At 45.4% G+C, this 26,654-nt stretch overlaps 1 protein-coding gene across 4 annotated transcripts in view; it reads right to left on the bottom strand.

The window, feature by feature from the left end:
* Positions 1-23,852, bottom strand: part of SLC1A6 (solute carrier family 1 member 6) — a 37,731-nt gene extending 13,879 nt beyond the window's left edge. Inside the window, exons 1-3 of one of the 4 annotated variants that reach the window (XM_068174210.1) lie at positions 23,609-23,852; positions 22,401-22,448; positions 8,960-9,072 (exon numbers count right to left, since the gene is read on the bottom strand). The gene's annotated coding sequence lies outside the window, so the exon portion shown is untranslated. Of the gene's footprint in view, positions 1-8,959; positions 9,351-22,400; positions 22,449-23,608 lie in introns of those variants that run through there. The other 3 variants (XM_068174209.1, XM_068174211.1, XM_068174212.1) reach the window with 3 other exon arrangements.
* Positions 23,853-26,654: the final 2,802 nt, after the last annotated feature.

The following is a 26,654-nucleotide window of genomic DNA, read 5'->3' as shown; positions in this document are numbered from 1 at the left end:
GACCCAGATAAATGCCTGTAGTGAACTGAAGACATTGCCTTAAAGAGGAACGTCTTCGTGGTACAAGATTGCAAGGTCATGCACTTGGTGGAGAAGAAGGGGGACATCAACCTCCATTCTGAGACAAGGTTTGTTTGCATAGATACTAATGCCTTCAAGAGGTTCAGAACAGCAGACACACTTGAGGTGGCCCAGCCAGGTCACTCTAAGCCCTCCCAAGGATAAGCTGCACAAAGGCCACTGTCAAAGATTATGTGTATTTGCTGCAGGAACCTTGCAGTGCTGCTGTGGTCACTCCAGCTTTTAGGTCAGCAAACAGCATTCCATGGATTTTGATCCATGCATTCCATGGATCAAAGCATTGATGCTTGACCAAGCATTCCATTCCTTACTATTACCATAACCTTGCCATTACCCCATTTTTATCTGCTGATAGAGACAATACACACCAGACTGTGTGAAAAGTTTGCCTGTCTTCCTTCCTTTTACTGCCAGTCCTGCTTTTCACAGCTACACATGAGAAAAAAAAACCTACAAGATTCTTTCAGTTCATTGAGATTGGGCCACCTGAACCTGACAGTAGGTTTAGAAACTATGAATTCAATCCCCTTGTGTCCCACAATAAACTCATATCATTTATAGCCTTCCAAATATAGAGTTGAACAAATCACCCAGAACAGGTGACACTGAAACACATCTAGGTGGGTTTGAATGTCTCCAGAGGGAGACTCCATGACCTGCCTGGGCAGCTGTTCCAGTCCTCTGCCACCCTCAATGTAAGGAAATGCTACCTCATGCTGAGGTGGAACTTTTTTGTGGTTTAGTTTCAGGCCATTACTCCTCATCCTGTTGCCTGGGCATTAGGACTTCCAGTCTGATCATCCTCTGGCATGACTTTGGACCAATCCAAGTTGTGCTGCCCCTGGATCTCAGAGAGAACAGTCCAGCACCTCCCTCTCCACATTCCCTCCTGAGGAAGCTGCCAAAAGCAATGCTTCCCAGCCTCCATTTCTCTGAAGGAGACAAGCCCAGAGCACTCAGCTGCTCCTTGTAGGACACGCCTTCCAGCTCTTCACCAGAAAGTTCACCCTCCATTCCCCTCCTCTGGACATGTTTGAGGACCTTCACATCATTTTTCAATGTTAGGGCCTACATACAGTGTTCCATGTGAGGCTGCAGCAATGCTGACTACTATGGGATAATCCCCTCTCTGGACCTGCTGGTCATTCTGTGTGTGGTGTCTCCAGCATGTAATTTGCCATCTCAGTTGCCTGGGCACACTGCTCACTCCTCTTGAGCCTGCAGCCAATCTGCACCCCAGGTCCCTTTCTGCTCTTCAGCCACTCCTCTCCCAGTTTAGACTTGTACTCAGTGTTACGCCCTCCCACCTGCAGAAAATAGCACTTGGACTACTTCCATTTAATGCCTGAGATAGCCCAATGCTCCAATTCATCAAAATTCTCCTTTGAGGCCTCTTGTTCCTCAAGAACGTCAATGGCACCTCCCAGTTTGATTTTGTCATCAAGTTTGCTAATGGGATATTCAATTCCTGCATCTGGATCATGGATAAAAATACTGAACAGTACTGACTCCAGTGTTAAGCCCCAAGAACACCACCGGTGACCACTCACCAGCCAGTGCCATTCACCACAACCATTCAAGCCCTGCCATCCAGCCGACTCTTCACACTGCACACCATCAACTTGGCCCTCACACAGCTGGACAGCTGTCCAGAAGGATGCTGTGAGAGACAGTATCAATAGCCACACTAAAAGCCAGGAAAACTGCATGCACCACCTTCCCTTTATCAACTTGGAGTGTGACCTCATCCTAGAAAGAAATCAAACTGGTTAGTGAGGACTTTCTCTGTAAACCCATGTTGAAGATTGCATTATTCTTCAAATGCTTTTCAGTAGTATTCAGTAGGACCTTGTGGAGACCCTGGAGGGCATCCCCTGAATTGGGAAGACACAAGAAGCTTCCCTCAAAGAGCCCATAAAACCCCACTGGCTCCTTCCCCTGTTCCTATGTCAGTTCTTGTGTCCCTGAGCCGCTCCCTCCCTATTCCCTGATTGGCCCTTAACTTTGTACTGCCCTGAGAGCAGGGGCAGCCCCGGCCCCTTGGGAGAGAAAAACCTGGACCCTCCATGTATGTGTGTGTGCCTGGGACCTGAACATCTCACCGCACAGCTGAATAAAACATCTGTGCATACCATGCAAAGGCCCTTTCTGCTTCTTTACCCTGGACTTTACTAGCAGTAATTCCAGCCACAACAGGACCTTCTCCATAATTTTTCTAGAAATTGACTCACCAGTCTTTGTGTAGTTCTTTGTGTGTTCCCTTCTAATCTGGTGGATTAGAATAACATTGACTTGCTTCTCAGTCAGCAGGGATGCCATGTGGCTTCCTACAGTAGAGCAGACTACTATCCGAGGCAATCACTTCCAAAAGAAGAACCACCAGAGAAACTTTCAAACGCCAGACACTCTTCTTCTTACTCCCAAACCACTCACTCTTCATCAAACGATGCAACACACATTGGTAATGTGAAGTATTGCCTTACTTTGACATGGAAACAGTTTAGTGAAGTCAAAGTCACATTGATTACTCTAAAATCACCCACCACAGACTTTCTACACAGAAACCAAACTTTTCATTTGCTGTGGTGACTTGAGAGGAGACACATGTTGAGTAGGAAAAAGTAGGCTCCCCCTTCTGCAAACCTTGCATTTCTTAGAGCTGGACCATACCACAGCAATGGCACAATTTCCTGTACAGGGAAGGTGGGAGCAGAACCCACACATATAAAAGGACTCACCCAATTTTTTCTCCAGATGTCTCCCCATCTACCTGCACTGGAAAATGTATTTTTGTCCAAGCAAAATGAAATTTCTATTTTGATATGAGAAAGTACAGGATTAATTATTAGATCCCGTGTTGGACCATGTGTTCAGCTGCCTTCTTAGAGCAAAAGTTATTGGACAGAAGGAACTCATCAGCAGATCTTGCTCCTTTGATGCCCCCACCCTCTTGCTGACTTGCTCCCTTTCTCTATCTGCATATTTTGCAACAGAGCAGCCCTCTCCACAGCACATTTTCTCTTGCTGGTCTGGAATTGTGTAAATGTTCTCTATTGCATGAGCAGGAAGTTCTCAGACTGCTGCAGTAAAGTCAAAAAATTCTCTTGTCAATGGCTTGGATTTTCCTTCTTGTGAGGAAGAAGGTGTCTTTGCTCTCTCTGTGAATGTTGTTCAATCTGTGGCTGCTTCACCAGTCTCCACTCTACCAGAAATGCCAGTTTATTTGAGATACTCTCTCAAATTTTTGGAGGTAACTTCAAGGTTTGAGTAGGGAGCACAAGATATTTTGCAAGAAACATCAGTGTTGCAAAACTAATGCCTAGTTCCTGGCAGTGAGGTTTCACATAAACAGAGGAATTTTGGCTATTTTAGAGGTATCAGTCAGATGTTGGTGAAAGTGAAAAATGGGAAGGAAGGTTTCTGCATTTTATCCTGCATTTTGCAGATTTTTCTGTGGTTATCTCCCCATCTACCCAAGGAGATTTCCAACATGAAGGGAGGAGTGCAATACAGCTTAAGCACTTACAAAGAGCTAGAAAACAGGGAAGCTCTGGATCAACTGAGATGCATCTGTTCCAACTTGTACTGAACATTGAAGAACATCTGTCCTCTTTATCTTTTGTCTCTGTTAAAGCGGTCAACATCAGAAAAGCCAACATCAGCAAAGCATCCAGTGTGCAGCATCTTCCTGTGAGCATGTTTTAAAGATAGAAGGTATTAAAATTCTGGTGGAAGGGAGATTGGACATAGCCATGGCACACTCAGTGCTGGAGGGCCAAATGTGGGAGCATCAGGGCAGGTTTGCATCCCCTTCTCACAAATAGTAAAATTTTGGTCTCACAAAGTTCCACACTCAAAATCTGAGAGTAAAATATTGTACACAGCAGAGAAACTTCTTGAAATAGTATCTTGAATGTAATCTTTGACCACAGGCTCCATAAAGACACACAGCCTACCACATTTTGGCCATGCCCCTCTCCCAGAGAAAAGACCAGCTTGTTTAAATGAAGAACTAGGGAGAGCAGGAGAAGTAAAAAGCAATGTTCAAATGCATCTAGTTGAAGGAAAACCCACATCAGTAAGGACATGGCTTCAGTGTCAGGTCAGTCAGGGTTTTTCAAAACTTTTGTAAAGGATTGTGTATTAAAGGTTTTTAAAACAATGGATATGAAAGGGAATGAAAGCGGAGATCCCCTTTTCATCATCACTTGTGGTGAAAGGATGCCAATAGAGATTTCAGTTGTGAGGTCCAAAAAGAAAGTGTGCAGAGGGCTGAGCTGTTAATCTGTTCACAAGTGACAGGAAGAATTATCTGTTTTATGCATAAATGAAAAGCAGTAAACACAGAAAGAAAAACTTAATTCCAATTTCTTTGTGAGTTGACTCACAAAGAAACTGGAAAGATCACAGAAAAGCACAGACTGGCAGAAGAAAGTACTAGGAATTATTTGGGAGACATTAGGGGACAAAGAAGAAAATATTCCATCCGTGAGAGGATGAGTAGTAGCTGGGACAGATTTCATTTTCCTCCTAATAGTTGGTACAGTGCTGTGTTTGAAATTTAGAGTGAGAGTAATCTCAGACTTTGTCTTGTGATAAAGGGAAAATGCCAAGACATGAATCTCGCTTGTGGGAATGATACAAGCTTGTACATTCCAACATTAAATGCTTGAAACTTGTATTTAGAAACCCCTATACACATCTTAAATATTGCTGCATCACAACAGAAAAAAAAAATGAAATTATCTGGACAAATTTCAAATTTCTTGCTGAAGAAATTTTGCATTTAATGCAGATTCTAGGAAAGCTGCTGTGAAAGTCTTCAATTACTTACTTTCTTTGTTGTGCAGGCTCAACTTCAGAAAAAACCCAGCCAAGTCTGTCTATTATAAAGATATTTGACTGTCATCACTGAAATGTTCCTGCATTCAGTTATTCAAACACCAAGAGGCAGGCTGTAAGTATTTATAAATTTTTCTTCATGACTGCAAAGTTTTGCACTGTCTGTATTAAGACAGTTTGCATCCATGGAAGCTCAAAAGTAAGCTCTTCCTGAGCTGTGCATGTTTCAGACTATCAGCAGAGGTGAAGGGCAGACTTTCCTCAGAAATGAACTGCTCATGAACCCACTCTGTCCACTGGGCAGGCAGGTAGACTCTCAGTCTACATGTTCCACGGTGCTGGGGTAGCCCTGCAGAGCCCCATGGGTGAGGTGCCTGTCACTGGGCAGTATCAGCACAGTGCAGAGCCCGGTGCTGTGGCACTAGGGCTGCATCTGGCGGCAAGATCTGGGCTGAGCTGGAGGAGATAGGTTGCATCTGCATATGCAGATCTACACAGCATGTAGATCTGCAGAGAGGGCACAGTTCCACATGGAAAACATCTCTCAAGAGGTCAGGGCAGTGGTGCTGGACAGAGGAGGTCAGTTCTGTGTAGCAGTGATACATTGATTCTTTGCCAGGGAGAATAGACAGTTCTGCTGCCTGCAGAGAAGCTGTTTGACTGTTTGGAACCAAAGGGGATTATTCTCTGTTTTGCGTGAGCTTCTCATACCTTAACCCTGCTTCATGACAAGAAGAGAAATTACATGTAGGGAAATAAATCTACTTCATGCCTTTATGCAGCTCTACCCTCATTCCAGAGACATGCAACATCTTTGAGGTCATAGAGAAGCAAATGTTCTGAGCATGGGGTGGGCTGCAGAGATCTCTGGCCTAGTTTCATCCAGGTAATGGTCAGAGCAAGGCTGTGGTGGATGAACAAATATATCTGACTACTTTACATGGTCCAGACAGAACTCAATATCAAACCCCTAATAACAGTTTCTTAAGGCCTGCATGTGGTACATCACCCCTGGGACCACAGAACTCCCAGGACATACCAGATGGGACCAGCACTAGAGTTCAGAAACTCTGCTGTGCTTGTGCCAGCAGGTTGAGAGAGGTGATCCCTCCCCTCTGACTCAGCATTGGTGAGGCCACAGCTGGCGTGCTGTGTCCAGGTCTGGGTTTCCCAGTATGGATACAGGGAAGAGTCCACTGAAGGACTGCAGAGATGACGATGGGACTGGGGCATCTCCTATGAGGAAAGACTGGGAGATCTGGGACTGCTCAGCCTGGAGGAGAGACAGCTTGGGGTGGGTCTTATCAATGTACACCTGCAGGGAGGGTGTGAAGAATTCAGTGCCAGACCTTTCTCAGTGTCGCACAGTGACCATGAGAGGTGGCAGACATGAATTGAAGTACCAGGAAATTCTTCTTAAGGATAAAGAGAGTCTTTGTTGCTGCAAGACAGACTGAACACTGGGGCAGATTTCCCGAAGGGGCTAGCAGGATGTTCTCCATTCTTGGAGATATTCAAAAGCTGTCTGTACACAGTCCAGAGCAACCAACTGTGGCTGACTCTCTTTTGGGCAGAGGGATTGCACTAGATGATGTTTAGGGGTCCCTGCCAACTTCAGCAATGCTGTGACCTTCCTTCTGCTGATGTGCTGTGAGATAAAGCTTTATGGGACTTCAGACAGCACTGACACATCCTGTCCATGGCAGTGTCCTATAGGTGATTTACATTTATAATTAGCGCAGGGACATGGTCAGTTCTCCACTCTTCTCTCACCCTCTGACCCCTGCACAGCACTTCTGCACCGCACTGAAAGACAAACAAGAAAATGCTGCTTCATTGAAACAGCCAAATGCCATTTGTGGCTGTTGGACAGATTGTGAGGACGCAGGAGTGACCCAGCAGAGGGGGAGCCATCAATCAAGTGGATCCACTATGAGATACTCCTCTGGGAATGGAGAAGGTCCTGACCACTGGCAGGACATGGCATTACAGGGCACTCTTGCCATGGTGTGTGGGATTGGAAAAAATAATAATAAAAATTTCAGATGAAGACTGTGTCTGCCTTCTTGCCCTGTGCTCCGCTATCTCATGAGGCAGAGCATAGCTGCTATCTCATGCCTGGTTTCTCTGCCCTCATATGACATGCTGACACAGCTTTCTGATTACTAATGTGTCCAAGATATATCAGCTGATGATCAAATAACCTGCCCCAAGAGAGGCAAAAATCAGGAAACAATGACTGAAATGCGGCTGCTTTACACCATTGTCCCACTATTGCTAATGTCTGTGTAGAAGAACACAAAAAGTGGTTAATCCAATTAGCCAGTTTTACTCCTGGGACTGGCAGAAGTCAGCCAAAATAGAAATGCCCATTGCAAACCCTCTCCCAGGTTTACCAGCCTCCAGGGGCTGGTGGAAGAGAGGCAACATAATCCCAAGACAGCAGTGTTTGGTACAGTGTGTGCCATCACACCTGCCACAGGCATGGCACGTGGCACTTGGTCAAGCCATGCTGCTGAAAGGATGACACTGGAAAAGCATGTCAGGTGTCCTCCTCAATGACAGCTGTCCCAGGCTCCCTCTTCCCTCTGCTAATGCAACCCCTTTTTTAGTTTTCACTGCTGAAAGCCAGACAGTCTATGAAATAACCAGCATTTGAAGTCCACTGTTTTTCTTGTCTCCAAGGAAACTCTGCTTTATGTTCAAAATCAAAACCAACAGAATTTTCAGTGAGGGAAGTCTCTGCAGGTGGCAGCAAGGAAGCAGCCAAAGTGGAAGAAGAAGGAGAAATCTCTGCAGAAGGAGAGGTGTTGTAAAGAATTATGCACAGTTAGGCAGATATGGAAGGGCAAATCAAGGGGTCACTGAAAAATCTGTGCCAGTCTTTCTGAGGTGGACTTCTGGTGCTGGGTCACCAAGAGAGAGGAGTTAAATAGCCCATCCTGACATGGTGGGAGGGGAGACTCAGTGCTTATGAGGAAGTGGCATGTCACTCTGCTCAGTTGTCTGAAAGGTGCTGTTAGCAGCTTTCAAGTTCTACTTGCTTTTGAGCAGACCATGGGAACTCCACCGCTACAGTCCCCCTACTGCCAGCTGAGTAAAACAGCTGAGGTTCTTTGTGGGGATTGTCTTTGCAAGGATGGCAAAGGAGGAGTAGATGTCTCCACTCCCACCTGACATCCTCCATTAGTAGCTCAGTGCCTGTGATCAGGAGCATTAAATCCAGCCATTGTACTATTGCCTGGGCTTTTTTTTCAGTCCTGAGGACCAGGATCTCAATCCTCACAGGGTTCACAGACTCTCCTTGGCTGAAGGCATCCGCACCCCTCATGCTATTAGTTCCTTTGCAGCCTGGCCCATTGCTTGCCCTTGGGAAGGGAAATACAAGCTGAAAGCAGGGCAACCAAAGAGCCCATGTTCAAAATTTCCATTTACAAACCCAACTCAGCCATCTTTGTGTTGCTATAGCAGCCCCTGCAAGGGCTTTCTGCTCAGTAGGGCATTTCTGTTTCTTGATACCTGTCAGGCAGCTACCTCCCAGAAAACTCCTACAACAACAATGGACCCAGGAGGAGAACAGATCTATTCAGGGCCCAGCCACTGACCCATCTCTGTGAGAGAGCACCAGCTAAAGGAAGAGGAATCTGCAATAGGCAGGAATTTCAGCCCAGCTGAGCTCTACAACAACAGTGATCACCAGCGGAGCAGTGGGTATGGGGCCTAAGTACAATACTGGAAGGACAAGTGCCACTCTCCACAATGCTCCCTCCTCATGCCAAGGTCCTGTGATAAGGTTGTCTCGCTCAAGCTTCTCACCAGGCATTTAACCCCAACCCAAGACACAGAGTCCCATTTTTAGAGCACCTCCCACTGGGCTCCCTGTAAGCTTCCTGGACAGCTCCCTGTCCTAAAGCAGATGAGAGCTATCCCTGCTTCTCTCATGAACATGCCCAAGGAAATCTCCTGCCCTGCTTCAGCCCCTGGTACTGGCATCACTCCTATTCATGCATTCAGATTCACTGATAAAACCACTCACCTGGAACCAGTGCAGGTTGCCAAGCACAGAGGGAAGCACGTAGTAATCGTCTTGGGGGATTATTCTGCGTTGTTTCGTTCTTTAATTCTTTCAAAGGCAGGAAGAAGGATTTTCTCCTTAGAAAAGTACAGTGTTAGCAGAGAGCTCTGAGCAATACCTCCTGAGAGAGGAAAGGAAGACTGTATATGCTCAGGATACATGGCAGAAAGGGGTGGGGGAGTGGCATGTAGGAGGAGACAGAAAAAATCTTTGATGATTGCACCAGAGCAGAGCACAGAAAGCACCTGTCATCTGGAGGTTGCATAGAGTCCTTACTGGGTTTCACAGTACCAATGTGTTTGCACTTTCTTCTGCCTCCTCACACAAGCTTCAAGGAGAGCTAGCAGTAGCAGAGAGCAGGGCAGCTGTTAAATGAGAATCAAATCTCATCCCCGTTCCACTCCTGCCCCTTGCAAGGGTTCCTTCCACAAGGGAGGCTGCATGCATAGGTCAATCCAGCAGCAACAGCTGAGTACTGGACAGGCAGGTCCTTCACTGGTCCAGTCTGTGTGCACAGGACCTCTGAGGTCCAGACACTCCTGTGGTTTGTCCAGATCAGCTTTAGGGGATAGACATGTGTCTGTGCCTCAGCCAAACTGCTGCAGCTTCTCTTCAATGTATTAGGCACATCTTATGGAGGAATCAGTTCACTGAGCATGCAAAGGAAATACAGTAGCTGTACAGTCTGTCAGGGAAACAGACTCTGCTTCCAAGGAAGCAGGCAAAATTTCCACTGCTCACTAGTTTCTTAAATATTGATTCCTGATGCAGTTTCTTAGATAAAAGTCTCATATTTCAAAATTTTGATCAACGCACTATGTCAAAACCACAAATCAGGTTACAGGTGTGAACACCACACAGCCCACTCTGGCCTCTTAATGTGGCAGAGTGAAAAATTATATCCAAAAATCAAGCCACAGCATCAAAGTTACAACAGCACCTCTGTTTCTAGCCCTACCAGATATGTGACTCACAATGGATGTAGCTGTTTAATGAAAGTAGCCTTCTCCTTAATTGAGGTGGCCCCAGCGTCGGGGTTTTGCTGTGTGCTTTGGCTTTGGCATACCAAGGCTGATATGTTGCGTCTGCAGCTGGAACTTGCCACAGAGTTTGAACTCATCTAGTCACGCATAGGTCAAAGGCAAAGCATCATGCTCATTTTACAGATGATGCTGGAAATTAAATCCCCCCAAATCCTGTGTCCTCATCAGCTCTGTAGGAAGAGGGGAACTGGACCTCTTCAGCCTAGGTTACAGAGAGCAACTCCCAGCACCAAATGGCTTTTTCAGACATTGATCATAGAATTGTTTAGGTTTGAAAAGAACTTTAAAATCATTGAGTGCAACCATAAATCAGGATGGTAATTAGATGGGACTTTGCTCAATGAGCCATTTGGAGTCATGACTGTGTCTGTCATTCTCCTTGTTTAAACTTGCTCCAGACACAAGCCATCGCTGCATTAGGAGACAAGGACACACTCTCTGAACCCAATAAATTGCTTGGTCTTCACACAATTCCATGGCTCACATGGCACTAATCACCCTAATCTTCTTACTGAAGGTTCATCAACATCTCAGGTCATGCAAGTGTCAAGTGGGGACTGTAAATTCAAGTACTGTCCCCTGCAAGGTTTCAGTCATCTTTCCAGAAAAACACATATTGGAATGGGCTACCCAAGAAAATATTTTTATTCCAAAATTAATATTTCTGGTTTTGGGGAATAGGTGTGCTCTGCCTGTACCACGCAACAAAACCCTGCAGAAATGTGCCTGAGAGCCAGTCCAGCCGCAGATGTAAAGGGAGACTGATTGTGGTGGCCCAACCTGGTACATGGTTGATCTTCTTTGCTTCTTCCGATGGTTCACATCAGCCATTGCTGGGGCAGTCCCAGAGAAAGGACATCTCCTGTTCCTCATGACCCTGCTTCTCACGAAGCTTGGCCAGAAGCTGCTCTGGCAGAAGGGCCCCTGACAGCACTGTTGGCACTGCTGGGAGCTGATGACCTGTAGCAGAGCACTCCTATGCAGGACTACTTCATTTCTGGTGCTACCCAGAGAGTGGCAGAGCAGCCATGCACTTGGCCACCTCTCAAATGCTGTTCTATTGCCTGATTCCATCTCAGGCAGCAGTGTTTAGCTAACAGTGATTGGTTGTCCTTTCCACCTCCTATGCATGAAGTTCAGCTTGGCTCCTAGAATCTCTTCTAATTCCTACCCTGGTTTTTAATCCCCTGGTTAGCATGCATAGGCCTTTTAAAGCCATAAACTTGCAGTGACAAGTGCCTTAAATCTTCTTTGGCAACTTTTTCCATATTTTGACTTGTACCTGTGACAATTTCCAGGCAACTTTGAGTTATTAAATAGGACACAGAGCAGCAGCCTGAAGCTATGGAGGAGGTGAAGAGCTCTGCTCCCTCAGGATGGAGCTGCCTGATGCCCAGGCAGTTTTTCCAGGGTAGAGCAATCCTTGGGGAACAAACCCTATGGTCAGCTAACTCCCCCAAGTCTCTCCAAATTCTAGGAGTCCAGGGCACACTTGATCATCCACATTAGAGGCCACATGATGCCCTGTGTTTTCAGCAATGGGTAAAAAGGAAACTCACAATGTCACCTTGTGAGAGGCAATGAGAAAAGACATGACAACTGCACCTCTTGTCATGGAGTCACCTTCCAGAGGGTGTTCTGATGCTATCCTTGCACAGCTGCTTGAAGATAAAGGAAGGGTGTGATGGGAAACAGCTTTCCAAAATCAGCCCCCTGGAAATTTCCTCCACTGAGCACCTTTCAAAATTATTTATGCTAATTCCACAAGTAGACAAAAAATGTTACATAGGGACAGGGCAGTTTTGCACCCTTTCCATCCTTAGATACATCCTCGGTCTGTATTGATTTCTTTTTCTGTAGTCCTAGAAATATGAGCCAGACACAGTATAATAAAAGGGAGTACCTTTATGTAAGGATCCTTAGGTGCATAGTCCATTAGGTGACAAATGCTGCAGATGCTTGCCCCACGTAACCCATGTACCATTTTTATAGATTCTGCAAATTAACATATCTGACAAGACCCCCCCAATTAGAAGTACACTCCATGAAGTAATGCCCCTGAGCTCTAGCACCTTTTAAATCCTCCTCCCTCAGATAATGACCAGGCCCTGTTTATGAAAATATGTCTTGAAGAGCTGGTTTCAACCGTGGTTTCTAAGGAGAACCAAGACAGAATAGGGGTCCTGGAATTTGTTTTGTCTTTCTGCCTAGGAAAATATTGAAACTAAGTTAGAATAATAGACTACAAAGCTACAAATATACATGTAAAGAATACAGAAAATATTCTTTGTATATCTGCATCTCTGCCCAAATTGGAAAGACCCAGATCCTAAACAAGTGAAGTTCTGGGCAAATGACTCTTGAGACAAATTTTGACTAAGGGCTTGTGTGTCTAAAGAAAGGTTTGCAGGTCCGGCAGAACAACTCCTTCTTTATCATCTCTACTTTTTAAGAAAGACTGATTTCTATTTGATCTTTAAAAAGCAAAACACCTATAAATGGGCTAACAGTTGACTCATAATGTAATAAGGTAAATCTCCCGTGTGAGTCTCTCTTAGAATGCAGTTAGAGTGTCCAGTTTGGACAGACAACCTGGAGGAGGTGTTGAGGCTGTGAGGCTGGGATACAAAACACAAGTAGGTGGTTGCATCCACTGTCCCATGGCTTTCCTTGCTTCCAGCAAGCACTTTGCATATCAGTCTTTTGAGAGTACTTGATTTTTCTGAACTGCAGGAAAAAAACCCTTCAGGACCATGATGTAGTGAATGGCGGGTAAGTGTCACAGTCCTGTCAACTGAACATGTGTTGACTGGGAGGATGGATATAGACCATCCATACCTAGACTTGTCCTAGGACATGGATACTTTCTGCTGGAGTGTAAAAAGCCACTGGGATATTCCCTGCTGCTAACTGTCGTGGGGAAAGATGTGATTTCTTTGTGTGTTAAGCAATCCTTCAGCCCTCCCTTCCCTGGATTTTGCAATTCTATAGTTTTGTTCTCCTTGTTACAGTAACCTTAATTTGGGGGTTGGTATTAATTCTTTCTCCTGCATTGCTCACTGGCCCTGGGAACAGAGTCCAATTATGCAGCTGTGACCTTCATTACAAGTTAGCAGACTTTCTGCAAATGAACTTCCTTCATGTTTCACAGAGCTACTCAAATAATGGAATTTCCTTCCTATGGGAAATGCCAATCTCTCAACATCTATTTTTGCCCTATTTTTTAACAAAAAGTCAAAATTTCAACTCTTACCATACATGAAGCTCATGAAAATTCAGAAATGTAAAGAAATGTTTTGGTTTGGATCAGACTGGTAAATCTACTCCTACCCAAGCTATAGCTTTTCTTCATGTGAGTGCCTCTCATAACTTTTTAACCTAATTTTTTATAGACTTCAAGGTCTCATGGTGCTCTGCAATGTCCCAGTGTAGCAATGCTGCTATGGTGCATTTTCCTGGATGCAGTCTGGAGGGAGGAGCAAGGGCCAAGGAGAACAGGCCCCAGAGGGCTAAAAGAGAAACAGCATGTGATGTTGTTCTCACTGACAGCACCTGCTGGGACATTTGGTTAGAATTTCTGATGGGACAACACAACAAAGACGGTGAAACTAAAAAAATTATATATCCAGTGACAAAAATTATTACCCTCAAATTTTGTCTGGGTAGTTTCAACTGATGAATGAGACAAAGTTTTGTGAATTTCTGAAGTTTCTGTCTTTCTAAAGTGACCTCATTTTCTTCTTGGCTGTGCTGAGAGTGTGTGTGACTGAGGCATTTTAGCTATTTTGAATCCCAGCTTATGCTCCCTGCTTCTTCCAGGTGCACTGGGAACTTGTGTTGCACACTCCTAGAAGTTCCTAGGAGTTCTGCATTGGGAGTTTGTGTGATTTGTTATGGTTTTTTGGTGTTTTTTTTTGGTTTTTTTTTTGGTTTTTTTTTTTTTTTTTTTTTTTTTTTTTTTTTTTTTTTTTTTGTTTAGCAATCCCTGTAAATCACTATACAGGCACAGCCAGTGTGAACTGCAGATTCTTACAGTGGTTACTCTGATGCCTGACTTTTCAAAAGCACCATTTTCCTCAAACAGTTTGAGAAACTGCACTGCCACTGTAAAATAAATCCCCTGCTCCCATCCTGAGAGGTTCCCTGGTGGAAACTCACCTGATTCCCATAGCATGACAAGAGGAGTGAGGAGTCATTTTGATTTTCTTCCCTGCCCTAATCCACCTCTGACTCTTCCTCCCAGCCCCATGCTTGTCTGCTGCATTACAAACTAGCAGCTGCTCTCCCTGAGCTACTTGAGACTTGATTCAGGTTTGATGTCACAAACAAGTTCTTTCTTAAAACCTTTTTAATATCACTTGCCTTATTGTATTTGTACATTTATTCTACTGTATTTTGTGCTTTACCCATGACTTCAGAATGCAGCTTTCTTCCACTGCTTATGCTGCACAGAGACAATTCCAATGCCAATGTGGTACTGTCTTTTCTTTTCTTCCTTTCCATGATCAGGCCGCATCTCTCCTTCCTTCCCACCTCTGCTCTGCCTTTTTGCAGCCTGTGGTTGGCTGTGCTTTCTACTGCATAATTGGCCTCCCTGGTTCTCAGACTCCCAGGTTTAGCAGCTCTCTCCACTGCACTGTTGCAGTTTCTGTGCAGAATGGAGTTTCAGTGAAGATGCCAACAATCATCAGCTACCTGGCTGAATATTAGCACAAGATTTATGTTCTTTGTCACAGTGGCTGGAAAATCACAGTCTGTTTCAGCAACATACCAAGGTGCCTTCTCTATGTGTTTTTGGCATTTTAACTATTACATAACTCTTTATACCAATGGGACATTCTTCATTATTACTCTAGTAAGTTTCCTTGCACTCACGTATAAGTTTGGACAGCTGAATTCTACATGTGCCCAATTGCTCAGGCTGCTTTAAAGAGAGACATGCAATGCAACCTCACAAGCAAATTCATAGTCGGTAGAAGCATTTCTCAGGGCCCATCTTTGTACACCCTTTGAAGCACAATGAAATACATTCTGCCAGAATGACAGGTGGCACAACTCCCATGGATTTCCCTTACAAATATATTATTTCTTCTTGAAACTCAGGAAAAACCTTCCAATAAGAGAATTTCCTACTATGGAGAAGAATAGACTTCAATACTACAAGTTGGATGTGCCTTGCCACAGAGGTGGGAGAAAGCAGTGTACATACGAAGACTGTCCCTTTCTCCAGACCGTTATTTCTGAAAACTGCTATCTGCCCAGGAAGAGGCATTTCAGACCAGCATGCTACCTGAATACCCACAATAGAGTGACATGAATGCCATCTGACTTTATCCCTTCATCTCCTGCCTTGTCTGATCTCACTCCATTCCTTCTGAGTCATGCCTTCAAATAGTGAGGATCAAACCTTAGTTTTGTTTTTTTTTTCCCCATGGTCTGCATGGTATTGTTCAGTTTGAAAAAGCCCTCTGAGATCATCAAGTTCAGCCATTCTCCCAGCATTGCCAAGCCCACTACTAACCCATGCCCCCAAGTGCCACATCCACATGGTCTTTAAATCCCTGCAGGGATGGAGATTCCACCACTGCCCTGGGTAGTGCCAGGGCTGGACAGCCCTTTCAGTGAAGAAATTTTTCCAGTCTAAACCTCACCTGGTGCAGCTTGAGGCCATTTGCTACTCTCCTGTCCCTTGTTCCCCAGGAAGAGAGCCCAACCCCTACCTGGCTCCACTTTCCTGTGAGGGTGATGTAGAGACTGGTAAGATCACCCTGAGCCTCCTTTTCTCCAAGCTGAGCCCACACAGCTCCCTCAGTGCTCCTTATGAGCCTTGTGCTCCAGACCCTTCCCCAGCTCTGTTCCCTTCTCTGGATATGCTCCAGCCCTTCAGTGACTTTACTGGGGTGAAGGGCCAAAAACTGACCCCAGGACTTGAGGTGAGGCCTCACCAGAGGGATAACTATCCCTCTGCCTAACACAGAGGGATAGTCACTGCCCTGGTCCTGCTAGCCACACTGTGGCTGGGTACAGGACAGGTGCTATTGGCCTTCTTGGCCACATGGGCTCATGTTCAGCCAATGTTGAACTGCACCCCCAGGCCCTTCACCACCAGCAGCTTTCCAGCCACTCTGCTCCAAACCTGTATTGTCCCATGGGGTTCTTGGGATCCAAGGGCAGGCCCAGCCCTTTGCCTTGTTGGCCTTGGCCCATTGATCTAACCTGTCAAATCGCCTCTGCAGAGCATTCCTGCCCTCCAGCAAATCAACATCCCACCCAGCTTGGTGTCCTCTGTGAAATGACTGAGGGTGTCCTTGATCCCCTCGTCCAGATCATTGATGAAAACCTTAAACAGGATTGAGCCTAAAACAAAGCCCTGGGGAACACCACTGGTCCCAGCTGGATGTGATTCCATTCACCACCACTCTCTTGGTTCAGATGTCCAGACAGCTTTTACCCATAAAGATCCATAAAGAGCACACCTGTCCAAGCCATGAGCAGACAGTTTCTCCAGAATACAGTGGGAAACAGTGTCCAAAGCTTTACTAAGGTTGAGATGTACAACATGCACAGCTTTTCCCTCATCCACTAAACAGGTCACCTTGTCATAGAAGGAGGTCAAGCAGGACCTGCCTTTCATAAACTCATGCTGCCTGAGCCCGATCCCCTGGTTGTCCTACACATGCCATGTGACAGCTTAAGATGATCTGCTTCGTGACCTTCTCTGGCATTGACTGGCCTGTAGTTCACTGGATCCTCCTTCCAATCCTTCTTATATGTATGTCTCACATTTGCTGACTTCCCGTGACCTAGGACCTCTCTCGCTGACTGGGAACTGCTGGTAAAACATGTGACTTGGTGAGCTTTTTCGCCACCTCCTGCCGTACCCTTGGACTTGTGCTGGTCTAAGTGGCATAGCAGATTACTGGCCATTCACTCTTGGATTACAGAGTCTTGATTCTGCTCCCCATCCCTGTCTTCTAGTTCAGGCTACCCTGAGGACAACTGTTCTTGCTATTAAAGACTGAGGCAAGGAAGGCATTAAGTAGTTCAGCCTCTTCCTCATCTTTTGTGGCAATGCTTCTCACCACATTCAATAAGGGATGGAGATTCTCCTCGGCCTTCCTGTTGCTGATGTATCTATAGAAACACTTTTTGTTATCTTTTACAGCATGGGACAGATTAATTTCTAGCAGGGCTTTGGCCCTTCTGACTTTGTCCCTGCCTAACCTCCCAACATCCTCATAGTCCTCCTGAGTTCCCTACCCCTTTTCCCAGACAAATGCTCTTTTCTTCCCTGAGTTCCAGCCAAATTTCTCTGTTTAGCCAGGCCAGTCTCTTCCTCACCAGCTCATCTTTCAGCACATGGGGACAGCCTGTTCTTGTGCCTTGGAGATTTCCTTCTTGAAGAATCTTCAGCCTTCCTGGACCCCTTTGCCTCTCAGGGCTGCTTCCCAAGGGACTCTCAATCAGTCTCCTAAACAGACCCTAGTCTGCTCTCCAGAAGTCCACGGTGGCAGTTCTGCCGTCGTCCTTCCTTATTTCTCCAGTATCAAAAACTCTGTCACTTCATCATTGCTGTGTCCAGAAGGCCTCAGCTGTCACATCCCTCACCAGTCCATCTCTGCTCACAAACAGCAAGTCCAGCAGGGCAGCTTCCCTGGTTGTCTCACTTTCCAGCTGTGTCAGGCAGTTCTCTTCCACGCACTCCAGGAACCTCATAGACTGTTTTCTCTCCACTGTGTTGTATTTCCAGCAGACATTTGGTAAGTTGAAGACACACACAAGAACAAGGACCAGTGATTGTGGGGATTTTTCCAGCTGCTTATAGAATATTTTGTCTGCCTCTTCTTCCTGGTTGGTCAGTCTATGACAGTCATTGACATTACCCCTTAACCATAAATATAAGCATTCGACCTTATCATTCAGATGCCTTTATCAGCCCAAAATGCACAGCAGAATGCACACCGAAATGCACACATGATATAGGGCTATGACACTTTTATATGTTTAGCATATTAGCATAGTTGACAAGAACCCTCGATAATAAGTACAGTTAATGAAGTAATTCCCCCCTTAGTTTAGCCTCCTACTGAAGCCTCCCCTCTTGGTTCTAGCCCCACATTTTTTATGTCTATATACATAGGAATGAAGAATGGACTTGGTTCACTGAAGAAGTAAGATTAGAATAGGATTCCAGGAATGTGTTTGTTTTAACAGAGTACTGGAAAAGTACTGAAGTAAACTAAGAAACTATACAATACAACAATAGTCTACAAAGCTATGAATATATGAAATATATATAAAAAGAAAAAGTTGTGTGGCATCAAATGCCATCATTAAGCTTGAGGCAGTCAAACCACTCCCTCACACACAGGTTTACTACAACACTTCCACTTTCTTGCCTGTCCCTTCTGAGAAGTCTACAGCCACCCATTGCAGTACTCCAGTCATGTGAGTTATCCCATCATGCCTATGTGATGGCAACTATGCCATAGTTTTTCAGCTGCACCACAGCTTCCAGCTCCTCCTGTTTGTTGTCCATGCTGTGGGTATTGGTGTAGGTGCACGTCAGTTGGCCTATTGATCCCACCATCTTTTTGGAGGGAGAAGCCCTAATTCCTATGTGACCATTCTCAGATGATTCCATGGTTTCTAACCCATCAATAACCCTTACTTCTTTGCTGCCACCTCAATCTCCATCCCTTCCCCAAGCATGGAGATTACAGACTGAAGGACCTCACTAGTACATCATCTCTCTAACACTGGTATGGTGCCCCCAGACTTATCTCTAGTGAGCTTGATTTATTCACCTTTGTAGTTTTTCTCACTTTGTCTTTTCATTCCTCTGTTCCCTCCTCAGCAGCACTTTCCTGCTGCTCTTCCCTAACTCCCCAGCCTCCCTGCCACCACAGGTGGGGGTGATGATGAGGTAACAAAGAATGGTCAGGGAGAAGGGAATCCCACCCAAGAATAAGAGTTGGGTTCTTAAGAAGCAAAGGATATTGTTCTGGAAGCAATCACTCTGGAACAGTTTCTGGCTTGAGCGATCTTAGAAGGTCCCTGGTAACCCAAGAATCTTCAGTATAGAGTGATGTTATCCCATAGGGCAACCATGGTAGTAGGAAGGCCAAAACTGGAAGAGCAGCTGTGTTGATAGGAGCTATGTTTAGGTTACACTATATTGTTTGAAGGCATTTTTTATGTAGCCAAGCAATTACAAAAAGAAACCAAACAATCACTGGCAGTAGCAGCAGCAGTCTTCTGAACAGTAGTGGACACAATTATTATTTGTTCTGAGCATGGCTTGTTTCCGTGGCTAAGACTCTGCAATAGAGCACCTTCATATACACCCTGTTCCATGCCAATAGACTGAAATGTCTAAACTAGCAATTAATTATTTCAGGGGAATAGCTTGCATGATTTTGCAACAACAGCATGTGACTTTCATTTGGGCATCCTCTATTAATAAGTTGTATAAACCACAGGATGTCACAAAGCCTTTCTGTTGCTTCAAGTGGCTTGGTCTGATACTGCTATGGGGTGTCTGCCTTCTCTGAGCTGGGAAAAGAGGATGGAAAGGCTTCACTTCTGCTGCTCTGATGATATATTTGTCCAGATTTAACTTGGCCCATTTTCTTCACCATTCTCCATATTGTATTACCATTGGCATTTAGCTCTTCTCCAACAGTACCCAATGCTGTGTATTTGTATATGTATTACAAGGACAAAAGGGACCAAGTGTGATCATCTAATCTGACCTCCTTTTTCAGGACAGGAATAGCCCTGTGTTAATTAATTTTCTTTTAAGTAGAATATACTATTTTAAAGAAATTTTAGATCCTGCATTACTATCTTCTGGTGGTCATGAATTCACCACAGTTTCAGGGAAATTATATAAGCCTGGGTCTACCTGACCCTGGAAATGATGCATAATCACTATGAAGAAGCAGTCAGCTGCTGCTGTAGAGGAGCTGAACTGAAGCTACTAATGCTAATGGTAATGCTGACATTGACACACCCAGAAGCTGTAGCTTAATCACCACGGATAGGCAAACACTAATGCATACAGCACCTGCAGGCAGTCTTAGACACAATGCAAATGAGGTTTGTGGTATGAAAGTCTTAGTCAAGGTGGATGATCCTGCAGCTGTCACCGGGACAGCCGCACCTCCGAGTTTTTTCCAGATGCTCCCTCAAAACACCACTTCCCTCAGCATGGATTCACATGGTTCCTCTTCCTCTCCTTCCAAGTGAGATCTTGAACTACAGACTGAAGCGTTATGTTAACTTTTGGGACTTGATTTTGCAATTTGGTTTCCATTCAATAACAGAGCGTCTACCCTGTTATTGAATGACTTTCTGGAAGGAGAAGAATTAAAATCCACAAGACTTCAGAGAATGCAGACAGCTCTAGAGGACATTTGCTTTCCTTCACTGAATTACAGAATCCCCTAAAACCATCTGCTTTCAACCATTCCTCATGGATTTTGTATTTCATTCTCTCAAGTTTTGTCTAGAAAAAACACACTCTAACTCCCTCTTCTTCAGAGACTTTATTTCACTCCATTAATGACACTCTTCTGTCATGTTTCTTAGGCTCCTAATTTTGACAAAACATCTGTTCACCTTGGGGTAGAACCTTGCCGTAAGACCCCAAATGGAGAACTCAAAGGTTCCCACATCCAGTAGGAATCTCCAACTCTTTCCCATTGTGGAAAGCTCTATCTCCTGGAAGCTGTATCAGAAAGATACAGGATCTCCTCTTTCGGACTGCAGGTGACTCTATGTGCATCTCCATGCCAAACTGCTTTTGTTGTCAAATGCTATCTTATACCAAAGGCATATGTAGCTATCTGCCTATCTTTGTATCTTGTCCTGTCAGCAATTTCTGACAAATCACTCTTTTATATATTAATATTTTAACATATTAATACAATCTGAAGTCAATAAACCAGCTTTCAAATTAACAGTTGAACGGGTTCAGCTTCATAAGCTTTGCCTCTTCTGCTACATCTTTGAAGTATTACAGGGGGAAGCATGGCCTTCTCTTCAAACAGTTCTCCAGAGCTGGTGTCTCAGGGATTGGTTTGCCCCCTTTGGTGCTACAGAAGGGTTTGCTGAGCACACTTCACCCACTGAGACTGCACAGATCTGGTGCCTGGATCTCCCTGGCCCATGCAGGCAGCATGCACAGGCAGTACTGGGCTGTGATTCGGAAGGTCTCCATAGATGGGAAGGGTGCTCCAAGCTGCCTGTCCTGTGCCAGCACACAACACAGTCATGTATAGGCAGTCAAAGTATAGGGAATCACTCCTGCTTCTAACCAAACATCCTTTCCAAATTCCCACACAGGGAGTTTTCTCCCTATCCCCTGTCATAGGTCATAAAGCATATGGGTCTTGAGGTGGCCCTAGATGCCTGTAGGGGTTAGGCTGAGCTTAGGCAGGCATGTGGGGCTCAAGTCCTTGCTCAGAAAAGCTTGGAGTGGTGCTGTGCTGGCTGCAAGCTGTCAACAGAGGCAACACAAGCTATCTCACAGCTCATTACAGAAACTGAGCCAAAGGGAAGGCACATTCCCAGCTTATCAGGCCACCTCCTCTGTGAGCTCTCTGATCTACTTTTCCAGTGATTGTTCCTGACCTAGGAGAAGCCCCTGAGAAATCTCACCGTTCATAGCCTGCAGCTAAATGGGCATCTGCAAACTGCTATAGTGGGGAGACGGCAGGATGGCACGCAAAGTCTGATTAACCAGATGGAAAATTCCACTCTTCTTCATCACAGCACACCATGCTGAAAAACTTGGGAAGCAAACCAGCAGTGTGTTTATCTGCTTGCCAGGCTGCTGCTCTGCTTTGGTCCCATGAATTGTGCACATTTGCCAGGATGCCTGCACTATCTGCTCAGCCCTCTTTTAGCACTGTGATAAGAAGTTCCTCTGGAACAGCATCCTGCACACTTTGCTCTGCTTTGAAATATTTTTTTAGCACTGCTGACAGTCAATGCAGTGCAACATGAAGGGTGAGGCTCCAGCATGGGGACCAACAGAACAGACCTGTCCTTCAGCTCTGGCCATGCTGAGCACAAGAAACCTGTTCCCTGATGCTTGAACTCCATGCACCTCTGCTAAGTGATCAGCTCTGAACATCTCCTCATCCCAGGTTAACTCCCTGCTACCTCGTGTAAAATTAGTGAAACTTACAGACTCTTCTTACTTAAAGACATGAATGATAAAGTGACTAATGAATGCCAGCCTTTCAAGAATTCGGGAATCCTAGCTGATGGTCTGAAAATCTTTGTGTGCTCTCCCTTTGACTTATTTGCCCCCTTCTAGTGCTTTTCCACACACACACACACACACACACTCTTACCTCTAATCTGCAGCTGTGCTCACAGCAGATTCGTTTAGTTCCCTGTGAAGAGGTGAGAAAAGCGTGAGTGTGTCTGGGCAGCAAAGCCTCGTGCTACAATGTCACTCAGGTCACCAGTGTAAAGCCAGTGCTAACCACTAGGAATGAATCCCATGGGAATTACACAGCTCTAAATCCTGGCAACTATGCTACACACTGTGAATGTACTATTGCTGATTTCCTTGCAATGCTATGCAATTAAATTATACAAAACCAGCAAATAAAGTATTAATTATTAACATACAGTATTATTCAGACTGTTCCTTCTAACACTCCTATACCATGGGGTGTCTCACTCGCTAATGGCCACACGGCACCCGCTGCCTCTGATCACAGCAGAGAAGAGAAAATGCGGAGCAAGTGCCTCCACAAACGATCCCGATCCCGGCGGGGGTTGGGGGAGGCCAGTCGTCCACCTTGTAGCGAAAACATGCTTAGGCACTGCCAAGAAGGGGAACGACCCTGAGGAAAGACGTGATCTCTGAGGAATCTTATTTAGGTATGCAGTAACAAGGTTATTTAGTAAGGCTTCAATTCCATTATATGCTTCCCTTGGATGAGGTTTTATATGCATATATGTTTCATCCACATGTTTAAAACATTGTCTCAAAAACCACTTGATGGGGCGGTCTGTTAGCCCTTTCCAAGTCAAATAATTTAAAATGTGCTGTCAGAATAGGGAATGAAATTTAAAGATGTTGTGCTTGCTCAGTCTAACCAACCAGGCATCTAGCACAAAAAAATTACATACTGAGTTCTGGTTAAAATATATAGTTTGCATAGCTGTCAGAAAATATGTAAAAGATTGATAGAAAGCAGTGACATAGCCAATATATTGCCTTAGGCAGGTTCAGCTCCTTTACAACCCAAGAGCAAAGCTGCTTCTTGAAGGTCAGAAGTGTATGAACATCTGTTCACAAAACCTGGATTAATGTAAAATCTGTAAGGACAAATTATATTAGTGATACCTCTTCCCCTGTTCCTGTGATAGTGAGAAATGCACTAAATCTCTAAAGAGTATTTTTGATCCTTTCAAGTCCCCTAACATCTTTAATGATTCCCTGGATCGGGAATCCTGCCCACTTTTGAGATCTCCTGTATGATTAACGAAGTCTTCATGCAAAATTGAGCAGAGTATTACCTTTACAGGGTGCTCACCATACCTTCAAATTGTAGATCTGGAGTAAAGTTTGTGGAGAGCTCGGGGGGAGGGGGGAGTTCAGGCTGTCTCAGGAAACAAGTTCTGCCTGCTCAGGTCGAATGACAGACTCTGCCCACTTCCAACTGCCGAGTAATGCCAGGCACCGAGCTTTGGAAGATGGAAAGAAAGCCTTTGGAGAGGAGGGGTTAGCCACAAGCATCACATCCACAGCTCGTTTCTTATTCCTTCGTTGTGCCCGTGACTTCCGCTGGCCCCAGCGAACGAGGCCCCGTTCCGCCCCCAGCACGGGGCCGCTGCCCAGGGCCGTGCGGATGGGGGTCAGGGCAGGCTGCAGGCAGCGGGGTTCGGTTTATCCCCTGGTGCTCTGGGGAGAGGGACACGGCTGGAGCAGGCACTCGTAGGGCTCAGGGAAATGCCGGGCAGTAGATTCTGAGCTTCTGCCGGGCTGCTGCGGCAGGACGCGAACACAAGCCAGGAGGCCTTGATAGGGCAAATGTGTGCTAATGTCTTTTCAGACAATTCCATGGGTTGACGTCTTTGAAATTGGTCTTAATGTCTCCCCTAACTTCAAGCAGCAGGTTTGTTATGGAGACCAGACAGCCCAACTCCTGAAACAGACAAGTTGGGGACTCTGCACAGGCCTGAACTTCTGAACTTCGGGGTAAAATGACACTTTGAAGGGGGAATATGCAATAGGCAGTTCGGGAAGGCTGTACCTTCCTAGTGCTTCAGACACTGGGGAAAGGAAGAGGGCAACATGCAGCCGGGAGTTTGGGATAAAAAAGAGAGGCTGTGCCCTCCAGAATTTCTAGAGAGACCCCATGGGGATATGTCTCAGTGGACTCTCTCCTTTTATTTGAATAAAGTTGCAGGACTTCTCTGCCTCCTTTTTGGACACAGGCTTCTCATAGCGAGATTTTACACGCAATTGCTTCTCTGCCATTTTGGAGGAACCAGTTTCCACAGACCTGACTGTGGGTGAAAGCCAAAGAAGCAATCTGCCGCGTTGCTCTGCACTTTTCATAGCCTGCCTTCACTATTATGGCCATATCGTTTGCAGCCTTCCTACCTCCATGAGGATCACACTATTAGCAAGGAAGGAATGGCTCAATCATTCAGCAGTTTTGTATTTTAATTACTTTAGGCCACTGAGGTACAAGGCAGTCAGTAATGCTGCTTTGCAGAGAATAACAGTACCTGAGGAAGGTCCACCACTGCCCTGCATCCTAGTTTTGCCTAGTTTTCCACTTTTTGAGTGTGTTTACATCAAACTTTAAAAGTCCTGAAAGCTTTTTTTTTTTTTTTTTTTTTTTTTTTTTATTAAAAAGGAGCATCAAAAGTGTTCCCTTTAGGTCTTGTTTACATCAAAATTCATGGTTTCATAATTCAGGAAACTTTTTCTTGTACAGAGACAGTTGCCTCCTCTGCATAAATCTCACATCTGAAAACTTCTGTTGTCCCCCCTAGCACTTTCTCATTTCTAGTTTGCACATGAGCACTTGGATTGGAAAAAGGGTAACTCACCTTCCTTTAATCTAAGATGGCACCCAGCAAACATGATGCAGAAGGAAACAGACGATTGTTTACTTCCAGCATGGGAAGCGACACCCCCATCCACGTGTGGCAATGGGAGCAAGGAGTGCTGCTGCTATGGGCACTGATATGCAAAGCATGTCATAATGCGGGTATTTGTGATATTTACTGAACTGCAGAGATCAAGGTATTTTTGCTGGAGAATCAGTCATTATGGTTACAAACACTCCCCCCCACTCTTAGTCCCAGACAGGAATGCAAAATGCTGTGCTGTCTAGCCCTGCAGCTCCTCCCCTAGGGAAACCTATTTCATCTTTTAGAGCCTTTTGGAAACTTCAGTGGAGCTAAGGGGCTTTTTGGTGCCGAGGGGATTCTCTGCAATGACCCCTCTGCTTAACACTGGCAAACCCCTCTTCAAGGGCAAGTTGCAGAGGATTGTCCAATTCAGCTCCCTGTAATGTGCTGTTTTCTGGCAGAGGTGGCAAATGCAGCATTGCTGGTTTCTTAAGTTTCCAGTACAGGAGCATGGGGTATAAATTGGCCGGGAATATTTGGTGCCATCTACCCTGAGTGGTGCAAGGTGCCTGCATTATTCCAGGTGGTATGTTGCTGCTATGCCTCTGCTTGGCCCCAGAGTAAAGATTTAGGGGCAGGGAGCTGGAGCTGGTCCCAATTTGTCAGTGAGGCTGGTGTTGTTGCTTGTCTGTGTCATAGAAGGATTTTCATTACTGACCATATTCCTTTCCTGTACAGCTCTGACATGCTGATATCCCCCCATTGCATCTCCAGCATGACATCTCTTACACAGTGCCTACTGTGTAATCATCCTGAAGAGAAGATGTGCTGGTGTAAGTGGTGGCAAGAGCAGTGTCAAGATAGACTTCTGAAAAGTTATCTGGGCTCTCTGCACTTGTCTTCTCCAGTGGCCATAAAGAAAATTGATTTGAGAAATTAGGGTGGGCATGCTGCCATCCTGGTACCTTGGGATCTTCTCCCACACCCTGACCTCAGCATTTCCAGCACCCTGACCCTTCATGATTCCTGGTGTGAAAGCATGTGCGTAGCCTGTCCACTTTGGCTGAGCAGGAAGCTGCTGTGTCCATGCTTATGCTCCCAGAGGCTAAGCCCACAATGGTGTTAACCAAGGAAGAGTGTGTTTGAATTCATACTGGAAAAGTAGAAACACATGGGAAGCCTGTGCTGAATTGCAGCTGCTCAGGGAGGGTCCTGAGAGGGGTCAGGGTTGCTCTCGGTCATGGCTAACATAGGTCTAGTGTCCTCGTTTATAAAGGTGTAGCGAGTGCCCTGCTCAGCATCGCCAGAGGAAGAAGCACTGTTCATGAGATGGAGCCATAGCTGAATATGCAGATTTCCCATTCCTAGTCAGATGGCTTCATTTGTGTGCCTCATGCTCTGCTTGCTTCAGATGTTTCTCTGACATCTTAAGTCTAAGAAGATGCCATTTAGAATAAAAGATGGAATCAAATGCTCAGTGATTTCCCAAGAAAATATTC

Source organism: Anomalospiza imberbis, chromosome 27 (genome assembly GCF_031753505.1).
Source record: "Anomalospiza imberbis isolate Cuckoo-Finch-1a 21T00152 chromosome 27, ASM3175350v1, whole genome shotgun sequence".
NCBI lineage: Eukaryota > Metazoa > Chordata > Aves > Passeriformes > Viduidae > Anomalospiza > Anomalospiza imberbis.
This window is presented reverse-complemented; position numbering and strand designations above follow the sequence as displayed.